Here is a 26,286-nt window from a genome sequence, read left to right on the forward strand (position 1 = left end):
AAAACTTATAAAATGGTATAAATTAGTACAATTTCCAGGCCAAGAAATTAATTTTGACTACGCCATGATGCTGCTTAGAGTTTTTATTTCACAAAATTACAAGTTTGATTGGGAACTCTTTACAATACTGATGAAGTGCGAAAAATAATTGGCGGAAATAGTGTCATGCGTTGCGGGGAGGTGTCACCAAGTGAACAAGAATACTTACAGTAATATAACTTCAAATTTATGAAAAAATAGGGATTTTTTTAAAAAGAACAAAAATATGGTACCAGCATCAAATATCATGAGATCGCTTTGGTGAAATAAAACTTTAAAATATGTTAAATTTTTGCCAAAATTTCAGTCGCGTAGGATTGATTGCCCTTAAAATGTGGTGTGCACACAATGAGTTATACGCGGAGGACTTTGAGGCTGCGCGAACTAAATCGCTTTCGCGGAGGTTCTTCAGTTTCATCACTCGCCGTAGCCTATTCCCTTCTTACATTTTCCATCCAGATGAACACTTGATATCCGACGAGGCGGGAAGATCCCGAGATAAGACCGTGACATAATAGTGGGTGGGCACATGTCGGTGGTTGAACGGTGCTTGCTCCACTAGCGACATGCATGCAGCACCGTTTTGAAAGATGTAATAAAATTTGCAAAACAGTATTGACACTTGAAACCTCTGAAATGGCCATCTTCACTGGGTTGATTAATTTTAAAAACAACTTTTCTATACATCTAACTCGTTATCATCTTTCAATCTTAAAATGTAAGGTCTTCTTTATCTACAGTACAAAATAAATCAATTAATTATTTTCCACAAAAACTTTTATTGTTCCTACCCAGGGTTAAATTTAGAATATAATTATCAAGGTGTATTATCAAGTCATTATCAACCTTGATAATTACTATATGCTCGTCGAAATCTTAGGTCGGATAATTAAAGTTTTTGTGGAACATTACAAAGTGATTTATTTCGCACTTTAGACATGTGGTTCAATTAAGTGAAGCCTGAACATTTGATATATCTTCTTTGCGTCATTGTAGCGTTGTTGAAAGTGGAGAAAAGGTGATTTTCCAGATTTTACCTGCCGTAATATTTTGCTATAATTTTAAACTTCTATTGATTATTAAAAAATAATAATTTTCTCACATCACGGATTCCTATTTTCAATTAAGAACGCATTAAATAATTTATTAACTTTATATTCGATGGTTTGCCCCATCGACACTCATTACGCAATCACCCTTTCTTATATAAATGATTTTAATTTAAATCACCCTTTCTTTAGTTTAAATGTTTTGGGTAATAATATTTGACTGGCCGCAGATTAATTTTATTTCAGTATTTTCGTAACGTTTTTTCTATTTCCTTAATTATGATAAAATAGAAAGCTGCCCACCCTGTCGAAGAACATGGCAATATTCATTAATTCAAACTTATTCTAGCTATTATTCACTTCATCTTTAAAATCAATTAGGAAAGCGGGGCAAAGAAAACAATCACCAGCAATTTTGTTCATTAGATCTCAATGAAATCGAGGATTTAATTTTGAATGTGCTCTAAAAGTTCTCCATCGCTATAAGAACTCACTCCTGCTCGCTCCACCATCTAAATGGTTTTAAATTCCAACAAATGACACCCTTTGCTTCCACTTCTTGTCCCGTTACGTCAATCGAGTGGAATCAAGTTGATGGCAGCTCTAGTATAATTTTAATTCCTCCTCCCTTCTCGGCGTTACTAATCGTGAAGAAAAGTGGACGCGTAGGCCAAACTGAAATCCACCATTTTTTTTCTCTCTTGGGTGTGCCCGTTGGTAGCTTGCAGGAATGGCAGTACTTATTAGAGGTTTTTACCCCATCTCAGGTCGTTGAGGACGGAAATTATTGTTCAATTTGCTGCGCCATGTCGCAATCAAGAACACCAATGCCCGCGGCAGGACTTGAACCGGCGACCTTTACTAGCAACCTTTGCTTCCTCTACCTCGAGTCCCTCCCTAGCCTTAAATAGTTTGGATAAATAGCTGTATCACCGTTACAGTACTACGTTTGCGTTGGATGAGTATCATTTGCTCGTCATCCTGATGCTGCAAATTATTATTGCCAGTTGCGTGCGGTAATTCCTCAAGAGTTCTCGCTCGTTTAAAATGGATTTTGCGCTGTTGCTAGGGAGTTGATGTTATGTATATATGCACCTTTTACATTAATTCACCGCATTATAATAGGCACTTAGAGCGCCTCGGTAAAACTAACAAGAATTTGATGAAATATTGGTCACATATTTTTTAGAAGACTCACTTTAAGTGGTTCAAAGAAAAAGGAATTCACATGTACTGTTTTTGAGATATTTGACGGTAAAATAAGGCTAATTTAGCATGATCTCTTATGGAGTGATTCGGTTTTTCCGACTTAGCGAAGATGTTTGTAACAAGACGTTGTTGGGACGAAACTCAGTTGAAACAAAATTTTGTGACGAATCTAAATATTTTCGGTAAAGTATACGTTCATGATAAAATAAGAAAGATATTTTCGAAAAACTGCCTGAAACGGGCAAGATGGCCGCCAGGATCTCTGGTACCAACATCGGAAAACGAAAAGCACTACACCGACTCCGACTAAATTATGCAAATATATTTCGTTTCCCGGATTTTACATGCGTCTTAGCATACATCTTACATATCCTTTTTTTACAAATAAATATATTTATGTAGGATTTATCGCTTAGATTGCGAATATTTAGTCAAGGTGTGCAGAAGTTCGAAGCTGTGTTGAAACTAGTCAAGTTGACCACTGTAAATACATTTAAAAAATCATTTTTGACGTTTGCATTGTATCGAGATGCAAAATTGCACTCAAATTTCATTCTTTATTATTTTTCTTTTGTTTAATTTTTTTCGCGACTCTTTTGCGTGAATAATAAGTAGCCTGTAGTACATCAATTGACTTCAGCTTCACCCTTAAAAGCTATATAATCTATATTTAATCTTTTCTCGGGTTTACGCGCGGGTAAGATATTCGAAACACCCGAGAAAAGTTTAAATATTCTGTTCGCCGGGAAATAGTAAAATCATACATTAGTATATCCATCATAGAGTATGCGCACTTAATAGTCAGCTTTCCCCTTAACCTGTGGAATGCACAGCTAATGTCCCCCGCTACTTCGAGTCAAGAGGAAAATGGGGAATTTTTTTTCCGACCTCACTCGTATTCATTATGTCTTGACCTTAGCTCTCGCGGGGGCGGGAGCTACCCGGGAGCTCTCGTCTACCAAACCGTCCGCATCCTGTTTGCGCAATTTCAGCACTCGAGACATATTATTGCCAGGTAGTGGGCCAAGGTTGACGCTCCTAATCTTCCAGAAATTTTGAATATTCGCAGACTTTTCATGGGAAGAAGGTCGATTTTCGCCCGCTATGCCACCACAGTTAAGGACTACAAAGTTTTCCTCCCGTCAGGTTTCTGTATCGAACTTAAACTAACGTGCGCAAGACACGATAAAAATATTTTATAGAAGTTTTAATTAATAATCGTACAGTTTAATGCATATTCAAATACATGTTGTAATAAATAAATCGTTTCGTGAGTGAATAAAAGGTGTGTACATCCTTATACGGTGGATTTTAACCGTTACGATATATATTGTTGTTATTTGTGGAAATAAATGTTTGTTTTCTATAATAAACCAGCCACTCGCCGACATTTTGAAGGGTTTTTATCATAACGTTTTTATATTAAGGAGTTGAGATTTTTTCACGAATTACTACTTACGGCTAAACTACTTAGAACCTTTTACCAAACTTTAACTTTTAATGAAAGAAATTTGTAGTTAAGTATTAATTTATGAAAATTGCTAAAATAAAGACCATAAGACACCAAAATAAATGTTGTGAAACTTGAGCCAGAGGATTGGTTGATTTTATTAAACAAATGAAACCAATCTCCAACAACAACAAGATATATTAATAAAAAGGTAAATAAATATTCATCGTTATCCTTTTTGATTCATACATTTACCCTTCGTGGTCACTCTAAAATATGTACGAGTATGTGGAAAATTGTGCACAGCTTTTGCAAGTTTTTTATTTTTCGCTCGAGAGAACTCTCATCCGTTATGTTCGAGATGTTCAATCGTTGCCTATCTCACTTGATTTACGACCGCGGATCGCGAGTTATTCCTCCTTAAAGGTCGGCGATAATGTGTCTACTTCACGTCCACCGATTGACCAAAGGCATCACCGCAGCCCCACAACGTTACACTCCGACGAACACACCTGGATTTTGAACGTATCAAAGCGCAGAATCATTTGCAGGTGGCGTGCTCTTGATAATGTTGCTCTTCCATCCGCGTAGCCTTACTACTCTGTCGCGTTCATCTCTCTATCCTTAGGCCTTTGAATTTCTTGAATTCCGTTCTAAGCTTTTTCATGGCAGAGTAAGACTCATCCGATAATTTTCCGATAAAATTATACACGGACATCATAAAATAATGGTGCGGTCTCGAACAAGTTTAAAAATGAAGACAGAATCACTTCCAGTTTAAATTTTTTTGATTTTCGAATTTGTCGCCTAAAACAGTTTTTTTAACATCATCATCGGTCAACAACAGACACATCTCTATATTCCTCTCTTCTATCCGCTAGCCTTTCATAGCGACGTTTATCTTCTCTTATAGATCCGATATAACCTGTGTACGCTATACATACATACACCATATTCGTACTTCATACTCGTCCTGGTTTAGATAACCCCTTTAGAATAATTCCTGCGGAAGCCGCGAAATACCTTAAATGAAGTCTTTAGTATTTTTTTGACATAAAAGGGCTATTCTCCTCGAGCAATTATTGAGTTTATGAATTTGATAATGACTTTAATTGATAGAGTTTATTCACAATTGATTAATTGATTGATTGACGAAATAATCGAAAATTCCTTGTGGTAGTTTTGCCATTTCTATTGATATACACGCGGTGAACTCAATCTCTGAGTATGCTAATTATAGCCAAATGGGACTTCCAATATTAAATCAGGAGTCAGACGTTGTATTTTAAATTTAATCGGATTTTTCAAAATTGCAAGGCATTCCCCGCGTAGTCACCACAACAGAAGAGTAAAGAGTTCAATATTTTCCTTCTGAAGGATAAGATATTTGTTATTCAAATTGGGGGGGTAATTACGTTAATTATCTTGTACATAGTGTTCACAGAATTCTTAATTAAATGGATTACATAAGGGGCCAGTAAATGTGAAAGAGGTGTTGCACTCTTCAAAAATGAGTAAGCTGAGGTCATGTGAGGTCAACGACGTGAGAAGCGGAGAAAAGACGGACAGAGTAAAAAAACACGTGAGATCTAGATAAGGAGGCCTCGACTGAAGGTGGGTTGAGGATAAGAGTCGGCCGCAAACGCTGGAGAATGACAGATCGTCCTGTGACAGGGGAGAGGCATCCGGACATATCAAAAATTTGCACGGAGAAAAGATTTGGTTACTTCGCTGGGAAACAGCCATGACTGACATGACGCCCGAATTTTATGCCTATTAAATACACTAATAAGTTTGGAAATAGTGACTCATAATTAATTACTTAATGGGAGAAATATATATAACACTGCAAATATTAATTTAGGAATCAGACATTGTATTTTAAATTGACTCGGATTTTTAAAAATTGCAAGGCGTTCCTCGTGTAGTCAACACGACAGTAAAGAGTTCAATATTTGCCTTCTGAAGGATAAGATATTTGCTAAGAATCCAAAGTGATTAGCAAATATTTTATCCGGATAAAATCAATGCTTGGTAAAAATTGAGGCCTGAAATGTCAAAAAAATCTTGTTCCAATTTTTTAGATGCAGCAAACAATTTTGTGAATCACGCTATGCTCTCTGAAAAGCCCCATGAATGGAACTCGCATTCCTCCACATTTCGTCCTTTAAACTTAGGGGTTGGTGTTGCGTAAAAATGTGCATCGACACGCAAATTGGATTGTTACCAACATTTGCTGTAAAAGATTATCAAAAATATCAAGTTTCCTGGTCCTCGCCGACTATGATTAGAACGGAGGCTAGAAAAATATATTACCATATCCGTCGGTTAATCGACTTCAGATTTTTGCCATTTCGACGCTCATTCTCAACACGACATGGTCATGTGTTGTCTTCGTTGTTGAACATACCTAGTTAGAAAACAAGAATCTTATACGCAACATTTGAAAGCGTCATATGAGATAGCTGTCCTAGAGTTTCAAGAAAAAACTCAGAAACTACAGTAACTTGACATTTGGCCTTTTCCGAAACGACCTGTCATTGTTTTCTGTCTCTTCCTCGAGTTCAATTTATTTTTATAGTGCGGATATATTTTGAAAGAAATATCGAGAGGGAATTCACTCCTCGAATTCTCCATTGTTGCGAGCCTTTCCTTGCCAGCTGTCTTCCCAGCGCGTTCCACGAGGGCGCATTATCGGACGTGAGTCAGCCAGCCGAGTTATGATTGAATGATTTGAGGGAAAGATAATGAATACTTCCATAGTTGGCGCTTCGAGAGCTTCTGCCTCTGAAAGGGCTTTTTTCATCCTCTCTTAACACCCTCGTGTGATTCGTGAACTTAGAAAGCTAGGGCAAAAACGAACTCCCGCAACTAGAAGGGATTTCGAGCGAACTTCTGACTCTTTTTTTCCCTTTTGGTGGAAATGAAAGTTCACTCCTAGTTCCGCGTGAACGTTTCCGTTCTGGTTTCGAGATGACAGCGGATAAACGACTGTTTTTCCATTCCTGTTAAACTTTAGGGCGAACCAATAGGATTGAATCATAGAAAGGGAGTCCATTATTGCCGAGAGTAATGTCCTAAGATCATTGTTATACTTTAGGCTTCTATTTAACACCGATATAACATTATTAATACTGTTACGTGCAGGAATAAATCAATATGCAACTTAGCTCCTAGTTTGATTGAACACTAGTAGCCCGTGATATAAATCAGTAAGATTTTATTCAAGGCCGTATCCAGGATGAAAACTAGGGGGGAGGGGGGTTGGCAAGCCATGGTTGTTCAAGTTGTAAGTAAGATTTAAGCATGGAAAAGGTGAATAAAATTGACGTTTAAGGGAAACTGTAACAGCTCTTTATTAGTTTTTAAAATTATTTGCTTGAAAAAATATTATTTTCCTTAAAGACATTTGCTATTTTTGCTTCTGGGGGGGGGGCTGCCCCCTCCTGCCCCTCGCTGGGTGTGCCCATGATTTCATTTATTGTTCAGACGAACTCAGAATTGTAATAAAAACGTTTGGAGAGTGGACACATTGTTGCCAATTCAATCTCACGTAATGTCAAGTTTTTAAGTCTTGAGAACTTGAAGATCATGAGAGAATCAACTCATAAGCCAGTTCAATTCTCCTGCATCAACCCATCACTTTAATGTAGAGAAAATCCGTTGTAATGGAATGCTTCCAGCTTCCGAAATTTCCCGTAAACATCGAACGTGACTTCATTTGACACGACCAAGGCGTCAATTCTCAGGCTAATTTCCGTACGGTTCTCTTAATATACAAAGTAGCTACTGTTCAATGTACAGCAATCGATATTCAGCAGTCTACCTAAAAGAGGAGAGACGTGCATCAGTAAACTATAGAAAAGTGAATCTGTAAAGTATGGCCAGACTTTGAGAAGCAATGAGGTGGTTTCCTCTTCTTTTTAATTGATTAAATCGAAAGGTTATTACTCCTAGAGCATGTATTTCACGCGTTTAGATTTTAAAATGACAATGTCTAGTTTTCAAGATTAAATGAAAAGTGAAAATTTTCAAGCGCGCGAAAACGCAACGGCTAAGTATGAATGCTGGGAAAGGGCCGTGTGACGTCTGGCTGCTGCTGTGTGAGGCCACCTGGGTGAGAGGCTATGAACGCCGCTACGATGCAGGCTGCTTGCTACCGAGCATGGCGGTAGCGTAGAGTACCCTGCTAGCAGATAGAGCTTGGCTTAAATAGGGATTATTAATAACCTATCAAACGAAGGAAACTTTCCAACCATAGGCAATTTAATAGGTAATCATTAAGGGACGTTTCCCTGAGGCCTCATGCATGCATTGGTAATCTCAGAGTATGTTAAACACCAACCTACTCGTATAGAATCAAGGTCCCTGTGACGTCACGTGGAGTGGCTTCGCATGGGCGCCAATCTAACCTTTTTCAAATGAGGTTAAATTTGACCATTAACATTCATCTAAACTGTGATTTTAAAACCAAATTAATTGTATATTATGAATTAACTAATGGTGGGTAACGAATCGCAATCAATGCCTTTCGTTTTCTTTGATGAAGGAAACTACCCCATCATGGACTTGGTGGGTTTATGGTAAGCGTATAACCGATGTACATTTATGTTAGCTAATCGTTGTTCTACTAGTTTTCTTTATCAGAGCTATTTCAACTTGTAAAGTTGCTGTTGATGCCGTACATTGAGCATAAGGAACGCTGGTAAAGCTCTTATATAGGATATCTACGAGAAAATTATTGAATGACTATATGTTAATTAAAGTACTTTAACAAATGGAATCGATTGGTTTTCAATCGATTTTGATGTGACTAATTTGTATAATAAATATTCGATCTTTAGTTAAAAACTTTTACCAATCCTAAGGAGATTGATTCCGCAGTATCGCTGATATCTCTTGTAATCGAAATTCCGACAGAATTTTTTTTCCCACATCCTTTCCATATCAGGAAGGAGAAATCAATCATTTCCTGCTAATTTCCATGAAAATCCATAAACACAAGTTTCTCTCTCAGGAAAGAAGGAATGGAACAGGAATATGCACTTAAGCCGAAAACCTTTGACTTAGTCATCACGGCCGTTTGTAGCCAGCAGGAAATGATATTTGAAGGTCGCTACCCCGTGACAAGGCTTGAACTGTCGCCAGGCGGAATCGAGGTGAACCATCTTAATTTTCTTGGATAGCTAATTGCTCTTCCTTTCGTAAAGCCTATCTTCTACATTATTTCTGTTGTATAGATACCTTTTTCTCAACTTACACGCAACCAAACTCTACAAATGAGGTACCAAAATGCACAGAATTTATCAGAGAACATACGACGGCATAACTTACTTCCTAAATACTGCTATTGTTTCCTAAAATTGGCTTTTAAATAATTTAAAAAACCTGTAAATATTCCTGACGTTAACGGCGCACAAACTGATACATTTGTTCATTTGCAACTATATCTCACATTCCTTAAATAACTTTTATCAAAATGCGGCTGATTCCACATTCAAGTCTCCTGTTGATACGTAAGTATGAGTCATCATGTTCGTTTAACAGAGGATAGTGTAATTACTTCCAATGTTGTGTTTAAAGAGGTCTTCTGACCTCAATTTGTACATGAAAATTCCAATTAAATTTGTGCATAATGCCCTGCCTTTTTTTCTACATTTTAAAATTAGAAACGCGCCTATCCCTCTGTGGGCCTGCATTGAAAAGAGCGGGGGAAGCCCGCTGGGAGCGGGCGCAGCACGCTTGTTATTTGAATTTATGAAAGTCTATTGATACTCGAGCCATTCATAATAACGCCAAAAATGATGACCATTGGACAGTTATTCTCAAAGGCTATCTCCAAAAATTAAACTCCTCTGGCCCACATCAGCTATGGTTAATTGCACTGAGTTAAACGGCCTCTTACATCAGGGCTATTAACATGTTAACAATTTAACGTACACTTAAAACCATACCCTGGAATGGGGTAACTTACCAAGGCGGGACTCGAACCCGCGACCTCCTGTTAGGCAGGCGAGGACCCCGCCGCCACCGAGGCCGGCAAAAAAATCGCCCGAACAGGGACTCGAACCCTGGACCCTCAGATTAAAAGTCTGATGCTCTACCGACTGAGCTATCCGGGCTCTTGAAATTATAATATCCGGGACTCGAAATAGTATCATTCATCTTCACAGTCGCACGTTCATCTCACTAGACTCCACGTACAACTACCTACCAGAAATCATTTCTAGTAACAGCATCTAAATTTTGGAATTCTCTCCCTGAGGATCTAAAACAGAAGGGCTCCAACCATACGTTTAAATATAAATTATACATGGCTTTACTCATTGGAGAGCGAAAATAAACTCCTACATAAAATACAGCCAACATATTCCGTGTGTTGTCAAATTTCAATCCTTGTTTACGTGTCATTTCTTCATTATTTGTGTATCAAACAACTTTATTGTTATTTCTTGATATTTTCCTTAACTTTGTGCTTTTGATGAGCCAATTATTGTCAATTGTGTTTTGCTCCAAGGGTATACCCAGAGCATGAATAAATATCTATATTATTCTATTCTAGACCGCCACAGCTACTTATTTCGTAGTCACTTCGAACTGAGTACCCACGTCTGTGTTCGAGTCTATGTTTTCTTTGTGAAATACGGAAAATGTCCCTGGCGGAAGAAAATTACCACCTGTTCGAGTCCTTCATCTTCCCGGTTTGCAGTCCCCAATGATTCCCTCGTGTCGTGCGGATTGTGCAACGTAACATATGGTCGCGACGTGAGCAGTAGTTTACTGGGACATCCGTATTGAAAGAGTGGACTGCGTCCTCTCTCGAAGAGATGGCGACCGGGAGAAGTGCGTTATGCAAATACGTCAACGACCCCAGCTCTATTAGCACGCCGACGCCGAGTTTAAACGAGTTGATGGCTCACTTGTTTTTTTTTCCTCCGCCTCTCCCACTCTTTCTGTCGTGAAAAATAAATGGTTCGCCGCGTGAGTCAGCCGACGCGGGAATATCGCTGTCGCAGCTGGACAAAGTTGATTTAAAGATTAGGGAGGCCCCGCAGAGAAACGAAGAAAATGTAGTTTTCGCGAAGATTTCAAAGTACACTCTTCTAACTGTACTGCATCCACAGACGGCCTCAAAAAATAGGCTTTTCGGAATATATTTTGCGGGGACCGCTTTTAAAAAATCATTATATCATAGAGTCCTTTAAGGCGATGCTTTTCTATAAATCAGCATTATAATAATAAATTATCTTTATTCGGTCCATGTTACCGTGCAGTATATACCGTAGACTGTACGTAAAATAAATATAAAATTACAAAAGATTTCTCGTTTGTTCGACGTTAATTATAATTCCACAAAGTTGCACTAAATGCATCCTTAAAAAGTGTATGCGTGTGCACTGCACACTGTGCAGTCGCCTTTGCACGATGTTAACAAAAACTATTGATGCTGTGATATCAAATCTATGGTTAGTGAGTGAATATACGACAATTTAAAGAATAAAAACCCAGAGTAAATGGAGCAATTCCTGGGAGATTAAGTTCACGCAACACCTAGGAACATGATAAATAACAAAAAAAAACAGATTAGACAAAGAGAAATAAGTGCGTCAAATAATTATAAAGGCGAAATCAAATTCTATTCCTGAGCCCGCTGTCGGCAAACATGTTCATCTAAATCTGAAAGCAGCCATGTAAAGGTGGCAAAAGTATGCAAAGCTACTTTTCCCCAAAATTTAACACTTTTAACAACAAAATATTTGAGAAATCTTCTCGTATTCTCAATGAAACAAAGAAAAGTTATCGATTCTGAGCCATACACGTGATGTAAAAAAAATCCGCAATATTTCTTTCTTTTCCTCTACGGTACCTCACTTTATATTTACCAGCTGGCATCCAAGGCCTCCTTTCTTGATTGTCTGACTTTTTTATGACCAAATGAACAAATATAATGGTCAGACTACGGTACTTATAGGTACCTCATTTATAAATTTGAAGGATCACTCGTTTACACAAGCGTTTATCGTATCTATGTGTCGTGTTGAACAATCTTGGAATTATTTAGCCTCATCAATTTGAATTCGGTTCCCTAAGAAGATTTCCATGTTGTAATCCATCCTCGCCTGTGATTCGGTAACAGATTATAACCTCCGAAAAGGTACGACGAATACAAAAAAAAGGTTCTCATAGCTTGAATTCAAATGTTGAATAAGATATCGTGATACCTCTGGATGACCTCTCGATCCCTATTCCTACGTATCCCGAAATCAATACGCAAATGATATGTCGGCGTTTCGCAACAAATAATAGTGCTAATTTCCCCGGCCGAAGGAGGGGTACAGAAAGATTCGCGTGACTTGGGCGACCCGCGGAGGACGAAATGCTAACTTATGCCGGCTTTAAAATGACTGCATCACGACTTGAGCCCACAGGAAAGTCACGATTAGTGCGGGCATAATGGCATTCGAATAAATTCCCGCATTGACACAGAAGAACGAGCTGGTAAAAAAAACAGTGGAATGGCATTGTCGACTTTGCCCCATCGTCAAAGCAGTCGATATTTCTTATGCTGAATCTGAGGTCGTCACAAGCCATTACGTTATATTATGCAGGGATGAGGTACCCGAATGCGAAAGATTTATTAGTGAAGAACAGTATTTATGAATTTTATTAAGTCATTATCCCCCTAAAGCCTCCGTCTGCAGTAATATCTTATTACCGTAGCATTCTCACGTTTGATTATAGATTGTGCGCGTCAGCCTAAACTTACGAAGTGCCATTTTTCGATTAGGTTTCAGCTATTCAATTTGAAAGCAAAAAATATGAACTTTTCAATGACATTGACAGAAAAATTTGCATCAATATCTCCTTGAGCTTTGAAAGCATGACCTAATCTTCTAAACCTATGATACAAAGGACCTAATTTAGATTTCTTACGGAAGCCATACTTTCCTTCTGCCATAACAAGCCATTGGGATGATTTATGAATAAACCTTTGATAAAGTCATGAGTATTGGTCAAAAAGTTATCAAGTTATATTTTTACCTAGTTCTTCAGCTCCAATTATTGTGGATTTTATATTTTAATGGCTGATTATTTGGTCTGTATTTGTATTTTGAACTATGCTACGGTTATGGATGCGAAATAATCCGAAATAATCCTCTCTTTCATCGATGATAGCTTTACAGCAATATTTCCTCCGGGAAAATCGAAGTGCATCTGAACAGTGTACGTAAATAACGTTTGTCTTCGAACATCCACTTTTCCATCTATGGCTCCATTGTTTGAGGGATAACAAGAGCCAAAACAAGCGTTCACATTGTTTTCGTCGCCGAGGAGTTAATTTTTCTTTCCAAGACCCGCATACCTTTGAACAATCCCACACGTTGTTTTTTTCTCCCTTCTAGGACTCAAATATGAGCTCATGTAAGGATGCATTCTCAACTCAAGGGAAAGCTCATTCAAGGGTCTCACACTCATGTACATATATTGCATCGCATCTAAAATAACCTCATTTGTATTTTGAACAAAGTTTTTTTATGGAATAAGCGATGATATAAAGTTTTCGCGTAAAAAATCGACCCTTGCTTTCGTTGACGAACAAAGCGTAGCGTATTTATAGAAATTCTTTTCAGCTTATAAGAGAACTGCTTTTCATACAGCTGGTCCGTATGTACAGAATATTTCATTCTCTTCTCATTCCAATTTGTACATGGCGTCAAAATAATTACAGGTCCTTACGGTAGTGGGCGCAAACAAATTACTTGTCGATGTAAATGGTTCAGGCCATAATATTTAAGGCTCTCCTCTTAGTAATCATTGTTACGTCACTCTTACGATTGGTTGGACTCAGCTTCCAATTCTGCTCTCCACATCGCATGCGATGCCTTCCTTCTTCGTTTTTCTCCTTCACTTGTCCTTCGAAAATTATCTTTCTCTGCTTTTATCCACCGAAAACCTGCATTACAATTCATCGTAGGACTAAGTATTCCTAAAGCTAGTAAAGTGCATCTGTTGTTCGCTCTCGTAACATGTTTAGTCTGCGGTATGTGCGTATTCTAAATATTTACAGAACCGTTGGAGATGTGATATTATTGGAAAGAGGTGTTTATGATGACATCAATTATATAGTTAGTGAGTACGACAGTTTAAAGAATAAAAACCCGGGTAAGTGAAATCCACGCAACATCAAGGAATATAATCTGAAATCGTGATTCAAATGGTTCACCGTAGATAAATCAAGTTCTATCACAGTAATGCTCCGCTTTACAACCATGAATACAAATGCCATAAAAACTTAAGGTTACGACTTAGTTTCACTTGATTATAGAATTGAATGTCCCTAGTTATTTGAATACGGCAAGTCGTTTGATACCTCTGGAATGGGAGACGAATTTTTGAGAGGAAAATTACCCTATATTGCATGTCTGCCAAGGACCCCGAACGAGGTAGCTTGCTTCAAGCGCGCTACCGTGTGACTATCACGTGATTACGAGGCGTCATAAAAACTTCAGTGAGGTTTACGCTCTCGTTGAATTGAAGGCGAGAACAAAAGCCGTGAACAGTTTAACTCCTCTCGAAAGCAACAAGGTCATTGTCTTTCTATTGCTCCCGAGTTGTTTCTCTTATTTCTGACCAATCCTGGGAATCCAATTTCTCGACCACGCGTAGTTATACACCCGTTCTACCAACTCCATAAAGCAGTGACCTCGATAATCTCCATGCTAACCTCTGTGGTGTACATTTTATACTGCCTGTTTTAATTACATAACGTCTTATATAAGCATTTAACTATTTCCACAAATAAATGATTCTGTATTTTTTAAAGATATTAAGACAATCTTCGAAGAATAATGGAGGATAGAATGGCCAAGTAAAACCTCGTTATAGGTTTATTAATGAGATAAAAATTATCATTGAAATCTTTTGGTGAAGGACATAGAAGAGAAAACTATGTCAAATGAAAAGGTCAGCTGGTAGGAGACTTTGAATTTAGAAAACCTAGCTCAAGATTATTTCCTGGTAATGGCGATGAAAATAAAACTCGTATTATCACGTCGTTATTACCTTGAAACTAATTATGTAATCGGATCAAAAGTTTGTGAAGGAACTAAAGTCGGTCATTTTAGTCGTTGAACGAAAAGACATTTTTAGCTAACAGACTCACTAAACTTTATATGAATGTTGGTAAACTTTACAGTTAGTCAGCGGCGTAGCCAGGAATTTAGTTTGGGGGGGGTCCAACACCAGGGGGGAGAATATTTTAAAAATAGGGTACTAAGTAATGGCGTAGGTTTTAAACTAATTTAACACTTTTCACAATCGAAAAAACTTCATTTGTTAAAAAAAAATACTTAGTAAATTCATGATTTTTTTCAATATTTTGTTTTCTTTTATGAAGGAAAATAATAGTGCTTATATATTTCGGGGGGGGGGGGGTCCGGACTCCACCCCTGGCTACGCCACATCAGTTAGCTAAAATTTACTCTGCGTATCCGTATAGATCGCCCGACTGACGGCGCTGCAACTGGCAATATTCATAAACCCGATTCAATGAGCGGTGGGTGTGAGCACGTTTAGTGGCCTGCTGGAAAATTCTGTGGTGTAATAGTCGTGCTTAGGTGGCTGGAAGATCCAAGGGTCTATTATACATAAGGGCGGTGTTTTTAGGGTACTGGCTTCCCAACAATAGGATGGTTTCCTATTATTTTTTTATTCCCTAAATCGAAAGATTATTACTCCTGGATTACGTATTTCACGCTTTTAGATTTTTAAATGACGATATCTATTTTTCGCGATTAAATGAAAAGTGAAAATTTTCAAGCGCGCTAAAACGCGACGCTTAAGTATGAATGTCGGGAAGTCTCTCCGCGTGACGTATTTCTGGTTCCCCCTCCCGCCCTGCGAGGTGACCTTGAGGCGAGGCTTAACGCTGATACGACGCAGGCTGCTAGCGGCTAGCCTAGTACCCTGCTGGCTGGTAGCGCTTGGCTTAAATAAGGGTTATTAATAACTAATCAAGCGAGGAGAACTTTCCGACCTTAGCCAGTTTTAATAAGTGATTGTTAAGACATGTTTCCCTGAGCTCTGCGCCTCATGCATGCAATGGTAACCTCAGACGACGTATAATTCCTATCTTCTCGTATAGAAACTAGGTCCCTGTGACGTCACGTGGAGTGGCATCGCATGGGCGCCAATCTGGCCCTTTTCAAATGAGGATAAAAATGGACCATTGCCATTCGTCTAACCCGGTATTTCTAAAACAAAATAATTTGTATATTATGAATACACTAATGGTGGGTAACGAATCGCAATCAATGCCTTTCGTTTTCTTTGATGAAGGAAACCACCCTATTGGCATAGAGTTGGGATCAGTGACATCACGGCAAAATTAGCAGTGCCGGAACGCCCTTTCCTTAACTTACAAGGAGACATCGCCAAAGTGATGTTCGGGATCTACATGAGGATGTTATTAACTGAAACTATATAGGTAAGGTAGTAAAAAAGTCACGGCTTTCTTCCACATAGGCCCGGGTTCGAGAGATATTCGCTTGTAAAGATTTCGCGCAGCATGACGTCCCTTGAGTAATCGCTAACCTCTTAACCACAGCCGTGTTTTTCTCTCTTCTAATTTTTGAAATCACTGTTACATTTTATCCCCATTCGTTTTACTTAGTTACTTCGGGATTTTTTAAATTTAATATCATTTTATGGATTTTAAACGAAACTCCGAATTTTGCCATACCACGGCGATTACTCAAGAATGTCATGTTGCGCGAAGTCTTTACAAGCGAATATCTCTCGAACCCGGGTCTATGTGGAAGAAAGCCGTGACACTTTTTCTACCTTACCTGTATAGTTTCAGAAAATAACATCCGTATCCAGATCCTGAACATCACTTTGGCGATGTCTCCTTGTTAGAAGTGAAATTGTATTACTCCGTATTTTTTTCATCGCTAGTCATTATTTACATTCTATTGACATTTTTTTGTTTTGGTTAGGAATGCATTAATTGGAAATTTTGAGGCAAAAAATGATAACAGTGTTATTTGACTATTATGTCTTTTGTTAACCAATGCCGGAACGGCGTGCAGTGGTTGCCAAATGCTTAAAAGATGGTCATAATTATTAAAAATCATGTAATCTGTATGAAATTTGGAATATAAGAGTTTTCAAGGTCGCTTATTCCGAATATGATATTGAAATATAATTAAAAATTATATTTTGCCAAACAAATGGTAATTTTTGCTAAAATAGGACAGTAATTGTTAATTATGTCGTGTAAAAAGGGGGGAATATTTTTCATGATATTAGTTTACGAATATAAAACTTATTTTTTAAATTATTCTTTCCTGAAATACATATTCAAAGCTTTAAGGCAATCGATTAATAATTTTATTAATTATTTTACATAAATAGCATCATTTTATGCCGCGGCGGTCTGGCACCATGACACCTCTGGTTGGGATGCTGGCTGCGCTCAAAGGTTATACGCATCACTCAGCGCAACAACCCGAAGACTGCATAGATTGGGACAAGAGAGACTTTAGCGGGCAGGATGCAGCTTCCATTTCGTGAACCGAAGGCAGTTCAACGCGTCGATGCACTCGGAAGAGACTCCAGAAGAGGAGGGCGAAAACCTTTTCGTGTTTCTCTCTATCTCTCTGGAGCCTCGATCGCTTCTTCCTCCTTCCAAACCACACGGGAGATCATCCGGAGGAGGGGAAGGCGTGTGGAGGGGGGTATCAACCGAAACGCCCCATTATACCTGGCCAGACGGTGGCGGGAGGGGTAGGAGTGGTGTGGGGGGGGGGATGACGATAGGGAGGCCACCTGGCGGCCGAGGTGCAAACGACATAACGGATATCGTATCGGAGGGGGGAATTGAGGGGGCAGGCGCCAAAGCCAACGTGAAGCCAAAGGCAGCGGAACGGACTGAGGCGAGGGCAGTCAGACCTTGGCAGCGAGGTTCAGCGCCTGTTCACCGCAGTGGGGATTGCCTCCCGACGCTTAGGTGCAAAGGCACTACATACACACAGTCCAGCCGGCGAGATTCAGGGGCGCAGCTAGGAATTAAGGCTAGGGGGGGTTTCAGGAGCAACTAATACTGGAGTGTGACATACCCGCCAGAGTAAGCGGGAGGTGCGGGGGCCCTCCGCCAGAAAAAATTAAGATAAATGGTTCAAAATTTCGAGTTTTACGGCCTTCTGAGGGATATTTTTTTTAATCCTCACACTTTTCTATAAGCAATATTAATCCAAGAAAGTAAAATAGTTTTAACTTAAAAATTTCTCTGAGCTCTGGGGGGGGTTTTATCCACCAAAACCCCCCCTCGCTGCGCCACTAGCGAGATTTGTCCGATGACAGTTCCAAAGGAATAGCGGAGAGCCCTGCTCCAGCACGGTTTGCATGCAATCGCTGTCTCCCAAATGCACCTCACACCCTCGCGTAGTCATACAACGTTGTCACATGCATACGAAAGCACTGAAACAAGCCTGAGCCACCAAAACAAGACCTTTCTTCGAATTACCTTATAGGCCGTTTTACACGGTACACGGAATTGCGAAATCTGACGTACCTGCGAAGGTGCAATCAATATTGCGTCGTGTAAAGCGGCGAGTTGCTGGAACACATGCGAGAATGTGTGGATGCGAGACGGCAAAATAGCCCCTGTTCTAATTTCGTTCATGAATTCGCGCAATTCCACGCCATTTTAGAAATTAATGCAGCTCTAACTTGCGCAAATCCGTGCCCCGTGTAAAACGGCCTAAACTAAGGACTCTTCCTTTGGGTCCTTCACGCTCGTCGTCCCTTCTGACTCCTTTCTTCAGGAAAGCCTTTTGTTTACATGTGACGTGGGCGTTTCCCTTTCTTACCTGGCAACTTTGCCCCCTACCCTTAACTAGACCCTTCAGCTTGTAATCGGACAACTCTCAGCGTCTGGACTGTAGGAGATCCAAGTTCCTCCCGTAGAAATTTGATAAATGATACACAACTTCGCTGGTTTTTTTAATCGGTTATCATACATGTCCAAAGCGCGGCGGTGAGCGTAGATCGACCCATCCACCCTTTAAGTTTGCATACACTGGTAAAGAACAACATTGAAAATTTATGAGGTCGACAGATTATTATTTATTCATTATTTTCATTTGTTATTCATTCGTTTCGGACGTAAAAATGTGCAAGTTCTACAAATAAAAAAAGGATTTTTAAGTAGGCAATTTGCTGCTCAATATATCACCTTAGGATGCTATTCCTCTCGCAACTTATAAAAAACTAGTCCAATTCCTTTTGCAAAACATCTACCAATAGAATTGATTAAGTATTCTACCGATTAAGGGAGGTTCCACCGAGTACGTAAGAAATATTATGGCAGCCTACCTTTCCTTCATGGACTTGCCTCTTCAGTTTACAACATGGCCAGCTGTCCTTCATTCTATCTAAAAAAAATCCTGTTCTCTTCCTTCCTCTCCCTTATTTTCCTGACATTCTACCCTCGAACACTGTTTTCAACATCCTCTCCCCGCTAATTACTCGCTCCATCCATTCCTTCTGTCTCCTCTGTATCTCATCCGATAGATTATATCACCTCGAATATAAATTTGAACGGTTACATCATCTCGAGTATAAAATTCGGTTAACAGCAGTAATTATAGGTTCCCATGGAATTCGGATCAACCTACTGACAGCGTCTCAAGTGGCAACTTTTACAAACCTGATTCAATTCGCGGTGGGTCACAGCATATTCAGTGGTTTACAATAGAATTCCCTACTTTAATAGTCGTGTGATGGCGGCTGAAGGTTCCTCAGGTCGATTATACGTTAGAGCGAAGGTTTTAGAGTACTGGCTTCCCATGAATATGCATACATTTGAGATCCTGGCTGTGGCAAAAGATTATCTATATCACTCAGAGCTGCAACCCAAAGGTTGGATTTCATAGGTGAGGACAGAGTTCTCCCTAGACAAAGCCAAAGGTGTTTAGAGTTTACACCATCAAGAGAATGGGGCCATTTACTTCACCTACACCACTACGCACCGCCCTCAGAAGTAAAAATGTGCAAGGTCTATTGATAAGAAAAATCATTTCTTAAATACTTTGTTGATCAATATATTACCTGAGGAAGCTATTTCTCACGCAACTTATCAAGAGCGAGTCTAATCCCTTTTGCAAAAATTTTAATGACTAACTGTGAGCCGTTAAATACTTAAATTACTGGTAAAACTTGGCTCTCATTCATGTTCCATTTCCAAAACTTATCGGTTCAATTCTTAGAACTTGTCAGGTTTTCATTCCATGTACTGTCCACTCTCGGTGCGATAACCCTCTCTTAACTGACCTCAATGGTGTAAATGACCTCAGCCGTCGGTGGCTACCCCAAGAATAACAAATCAAACATCCCCCGCCTTTTTTTTTGTAAAAAGGATGGGTGAGAATAAAGTGCGGTAAAGTGGGTCCGAATCACAAAACCACCAGAGGAACGCTCTTGAACTTTTGATGGATCGCCCTCCCGGGACGCCTACGCAATCCACTCGCGATATTTTTTCCGTGAACGGTTCTCTCGAGATGCGAAACGAGGTTTTTTTTCGTTCCCCTTTAGTTCGGGCGTGTTAAACGTGTGATCTCAACCCGCGTCTCACGCTCACGCTAACGTCAAGGTTTCCTTGGGGGAATGCTCGCATGTCACGAGTTCATTCCCGCGGCTGTAAAGCTAAGGCCGTAAAAATGTAGCATTGTCCTAGCTATGAAATTCATGGGCAAGCAGTTTATGTACCCACTTGCGTATGGCTGTATTAGTGGTCTCACATATTCAGTTTGGCATTTATCACCGAGAATAAAGTATGTTCCCCGAGAATAAAGGTGTTTTTCTCAGCGATTGAAGATTCTAATGCTTCATTACCTATTGTTGTGGATTGGTCTTTAACGCTGAGTACAAAAAGTTTAAAGCGATGAAATGCGTTCAAATGTTTGTCTGACCACTAAAATATTCTCACTAGACTTAGAGACCACATTACTCAATATTTCCTCTAAATTTGGCATAGTCCTACAATTAGGTATCAATCCAATAATATCCAGAGTTGCGCTCGGTTCTTGATCTTCATTTCTCACCCTTAACACTTCACTAACAATTCAATTTCCAATACATTTTTAAGCATAATACAATTAGCAATAAGCGTAATTTTCTATCTCACTAGGGTCTAAGATAACTCATTGACTACGTTAGTTTTGGTAAGGCTAGTTTTCCGGATAGAAACATAGTAACTTTTGAAGGCTCAAATAATCAAAGGACGGCAGACCTGTCATGTAACGCAATATAGGAGTGAAGTCCTATAAAAATGGATGTGTTTATGGAAACGCGGAACACAATGGGTCCGCTGCTGCGTAAATATTCAGTGGAGATCTGCGCTGCGAACGGCCAACCTCTTTCTTGTAGGATGAACATCTCGAAAACCTTAATTGAATGAATGGACGCCATAAAGCTTTGAGAAACGACGGGAAGCTTACGGTCCCGCCAGTGTACGCTAAACCCGGAAGCTTGACCCGCCAGTTCGCCTTCTCACGTATGGAAATTGCGGATGACGTTCATGGACGGAGCATACTCGAGGCAGTCTCGTAGCATACATCACTAATGAGAAACGGTCGTATGAAAACTTGGATTAAATGTTACTACACCCCCTGATGTTTTTTTTCAAAATATATCCCTCGTAAATCCATCACGGCGTGTATTCATGTGAGTGTGAATTGATTGCTTTCTTAACCCCACTTATCGGTGAACCCTCGTTTAGTCATCTGCTCTCAGCCGCTTGATCGGAAACAAAATTGCTGCCAATCACGAAAAATGGATTTGATATTGCTGTGTTGGACCTTTTCAAGCCCCTCCACCCTCGCTCTTAAGGCAGTCCTGCTTTCTCAAAAGGTGGTTCCGACCTGCAGTTCCGAAATTTGCTAACCATTGCGAAATCATATTTTTCGCGGTCTGTATTTTTAAATGTATTCCGACTGCCTTCTCAATCCCTAGGTTTGCTTTTAAACTACTTATAACTTGATTTTCATCGAGCACCACAGCCCAAGGTTCTATTCTTCCAATGCACGCGATTAGGAGAACATTTGAAATAAATATGAGAATAAAATAATATAACTTCTACTACTGGCATAAATATCTGGATACTTATTGGTTCCCTACCCAAGAGCAAATTCGCTAATCTATAAATATTTCTATGCCAGCAATCGATTCAAGCTCTTTTAATTAGACTTGTTCGTGGAGAGAAAATTATATGCGGTATAAAGGAAGTATATACCGTACTAAAATTTTCTCGCTATGTATATTGCGTGGTAGGAAACGATGTAATCCGCGAGAAAAAATCTAGGAGCGTGAATAATAAGGATGCTTTCTGGAGAACGCCTACTTAGTTATCATAATGACTGCGAAGTTACGTGAAGAAAAAACGACGCTAGCACATTCACTGATTTCCCTGCAACGAGGAAGTAACGTTTTTTAGTGCAATTTCCTCTCTGTCAAAGAGGAGGAAGCTGTTTTTGAAAGCTCTTCCTCCGCATGCTGTCTTCCAATCTATTCCTGTACAGTATGCATTTAATTTCCTTACGTACGTACCCGTTAATTTTGAACGAGTTATGTTGCTCACAGATTATCATCTGCCTATTTCTTTGCGTAAGAACAAACACCTTCTAACGGGGGATTAAATGCATTATCGATGGAAATGCAAATTCAGTACGCGACCCCGCCATGATGTTGCGATGGAGTTGTTTTTTTAATCCTTTCATCTCGTGACCAAATCGTCGAGTCACGATCTTCATTTGCTTGTGAGTCGAAGAGCGCCCTTCGTCAGCTCCGTATGCAAAGAGACGTCACACGGAATCAAAATGGAATACGGTCTAACGACGAGAAAATTTAGCAGTGTCATCGCTCTTCTTTTCTGGAGTTATTTTTTTGTTTCTTCTTCGTTGAATCTTCAAATGAAAAAGGGAATAAAATAATACTATTCATTTTTCGTACTGTGTTCGAGTTGTCTGTTTATATGATAAAAAACCGTTACGATATATCCAACGGCATTTAATTATCCATTGCTCAATTTTGAGCTATCATGCCCCTCATGTGGAATGAAATTCTTAATTAATTATTTTTTATTAGTTTCCATTTCTTTGTTTTTGGAGTTTTTTTTTGTTTGATTTCATTTTAAATCCGCCATTAATAATTCGCAGTGGAAATTAAGATTAGCGAGAATGTTAACTTCATCGTGAAGTTCAAAGAAATGGAATACTTGTGTTATGTAACTTTTCGGAATTTTCTTATCACGTATTGGATAATGAGTTACCGACCGTTTTCGTGGTATCTCTTCAACTAGTCCACGTAATGGGAAAAGAAATAGAGGGTGTGGAAACGAACGTCGGTATGTGTCTTATCTTAGAGAAAAGTGATTAAGAGTCTTTCCTTGACTCAATTGCCATTTAATACGTAACTGCTGTGGAGACGTCAATGCTCGTTACTTTAGCCAGGAGATTTCAACGCTCGTAGAGTATTGTTATGGAAATCACTACAATCGCGAAAAGAATGCTTTAAGCACTAATGCCACCCGAGAGGACAATGCCCTATTGCCTATGCTATTATGGCCTAGGCTTGACCTCAGTATTCAACGATATTTCTGCGAGGCTTTCGATTAACCGGCATAGGCGTTACAGTGCAAGTTTTTAATCGGAAGAGTAACCAGAATAGCAGTTACAATTCAAGCTCTTTAAATAAAACATGGAGTGAAATTGTATTTTTGAGATTCTCTTTCAGATGAACCTTACCAAAGTACCATGTATTACTGAAAATTTGACATTTAAATATTTTGTGTACCGTCAAAAGTAATGAATTTTGCTTATTCTATTCTATTTCAACTATTTTACCTGGTCTCACCTTTTCTTGGTCGCTAAAATATGACGGAATAGGTGGTCATTTTTTGTCGGCTGACTGCAAAAACATCTCACTATCGATAAATTGCCGAGGAAGTCAGCGACGCGCGAGATGCGTTTTGTTCATTGGAAGAGGCTTTCTTCGAGACGGAGATTTCTCACTTCTTGATAAGCAATATCGTGTTATTCCCTAGCACTAATCTATACCTCATTAAGACGCTCTGAGCAACACCTGCGCCCAGCTGCCTTTCACTCCGACAAGCTAGCGAAAGTTGTTTTACTTTTATTTGTAACATTTTTTATTAGTAATATCTCAGATACTATTATTAAGTTAACGTCTTTATTATACCCTAATATAGAGGCGCTTAGCTACTAATACTAATTTCGTTAGCATCCCAGGAATATAATTTTGATTTGTGTTTCATGGCATTTACTGTCAAAATCATCATGCCAAATTTAAGTTTTCTGTTTTGTGGCACGGACAACTTTTTCGAATACATACGCTTCTGCATTACCTACATCGGTCACGTCAGTCCCCTTCCCACTGCGGTACTGCCAAGCGGGTCTAGTAGAAGACTCTCATTTAAAGGTTCACTACTTATACAGATTGTATTGTGAAAAATGTACTTTGTGAAAATCTTGGATTTAAGAATTGTACGAATAAGCATTTCTTTCCCTTCGCCTCAATAGCGTGTATCGGAAGCTTTAGGACACCAGCCGCTAACCTGTTGGGGAATTCAAAAAAAAATACGTGAACGTTGTGACGATTTAACTGCCTAAGTACGGCATTGCATTATATAATTAAATTTTAATAGAAGTGTAATTTGTTGCATGGAGTAATAAAAATTATTATTATTATTATTATAAGTCCTTAATATTTGGGAGGAAAAACGAATCTCCATACCTTTCCGTTTATCAAAATATCTCTCTTGTTTAAGAAGGATTTGAATCTTTCCCGACAAATGGTGGCCGTGAATGTCTCTCGGGTGTCACACCGGTTTAGGCACTCCATTTTTGCTGACGTTTTGATTCCTAGGGGCTGGTCAGCCTCAACCACCCCTGAGGACGATGAAGAAGTATTTCATCGAGACTTCGGCAGAAATGGAGTGCCTAACCCGATGGAAAGCTCACTAGACATTCGCAGCCATCTCTCTTGCTTTATTGTTCACGTTGAACCGGGAAGAGGGTGGTTTCCTAACATTTTTTATAGCCTAAATCGAAAGATTATTACTCCTGGAATGCGCATTTCACGCTCTTAGATTTTCGAATGACGATATCTATTTTTTGCGATTAAACGAATAGTGAAAATTTTCAAGCGCGCGAAAACGCGACGGCTAAGTAGGAATGATGGAAAAGTCCGTGTGACGTATTTCTGGTCCCAGCTGTTGGCATGTGAGGTGACCTTGGGGCGAGGCTTGAGCGCTGATACGACGCAGGCTGCTAGCAGGTAGCTGAGTACCCTGCTAGCAAGTAGCGCTTGGCTTAAATAAGGATTATTATTCCCCTATCAAACGAAGCAAACTTTCCGAACTTAGGTATTTTTAATGTGTGATTACCAAGAAATGTTTCCCTGAGCTCTGTGCCTCATGCATGCATTAGTAATCTCAGACGATGTAAAACTCCTGTCTACTCGTACAGAAACTAGGTCTCTATGACGTCACGTGGAGTGTAATCGCATGGGCGCCAATCTGGCCTTTTTCAAATGAGGTTAAAATTGACGTTGCCATTCGTCTAAACTGGGATTTCTGAAAACCAAATAATTTGTGTATTATGAATACTCTAATTGTGGGTAAGGAATCGCAATCAATGCCTTTCGTTTTCTTTGATGAAGGAAACTACCCTAGTATACGATCTTATTTTGAGCTATGCTGCGTTGTCCCTCTAGAAAGGCTCGATGGAGAGTAGTCACTCCTCTGGGCAGATGCCATGGTCCATCCGTTCTCCGAGTCTTTCGAGATGGTCGACTGCACCGCTTGGGTTACTTCCGCCGCGGCAGAGAGTGGGAACTTGCCCACGCGCCTCTCCCCCTCTCGGGAGACGACAAAACGCGACGGGCAGCCATCGGGGTCGGCCGGGCAAAAACGCGGAATGCTGATGCGGGCCGAGCACGGCCCGGAGGCGCCCCAGGCGGTCCCGCTGCCTCATCTCGCCTCCGCCGAGAATAGTCCCAGGGATGAGAGGCTCGGAAGATTTTCGGAGAATCGGTCCGATTTTCCTCCAATCCCATGCCGGGTTCGGATGCGTCTCTTGAAGTGATGGGCGGAATCCAAAATTAACTCGAATCTAAACGTAAAATTCTAATCCTCCGCGTGTCCCTTTAATCTTATTCTTCCTTCTTAATTTTATTTAAGTGTTCTACCGATTAATGTGGGTTTGCATAGAGTATTTATTTAAGAAGTATTCTGGTAATCTCCCCTCCCTTCATATCTTCAATTACCAACAAGAACTACACTAGTCTAAAGAAAGGAATCGTTGAATGAGATAGGAAAAACGGCAGAGGTAAGCCTAAGATGATTAATACGGTGCAGGCGATTACGGATGTAAAACAGGAGATTTATTATTAGTAGGCTTATTATACAAAGCAGGAGAATTATTAATAAATCATTCCACAAGTTATGGTGGGTTTGCA

General features: G+C 39.5%; 1 protein-coding gene and 1 non-coding gene across 2 annotated transcripts in view; both read right to left on the bottom strand.

The window, feature by feature from the left end:
- LOC124163642 overlaps positions 1 to 26,286 on the bottom strand; it is a 338,009-nt gene that overhangs the window by 292,228 nt on the left and 19,495 nt on the right. The window lies entirely within an intron of this gene.
- Positions 9,797 to 9,869, bottom strand: Trnak-uuu. Its single transcript has one exon. It is a non-coding gene; the product is annotated as a tRNA-Lys (tRNA).

This window comes from Ischnura elegans, chromosome 8, assembly GCF_921293095.1.
Source record: "Ischnura elegans chromosome 8, ioIscEleg1.1, whole genome shotgun sequence".
Classification (NCBI taxonomy): domain Eukaryota; kingdom Metazoa; phylum Arthropoda; class Insecta; order Odonata; family Coenagrionidae; genus Ischnura; species Ischnura elegans.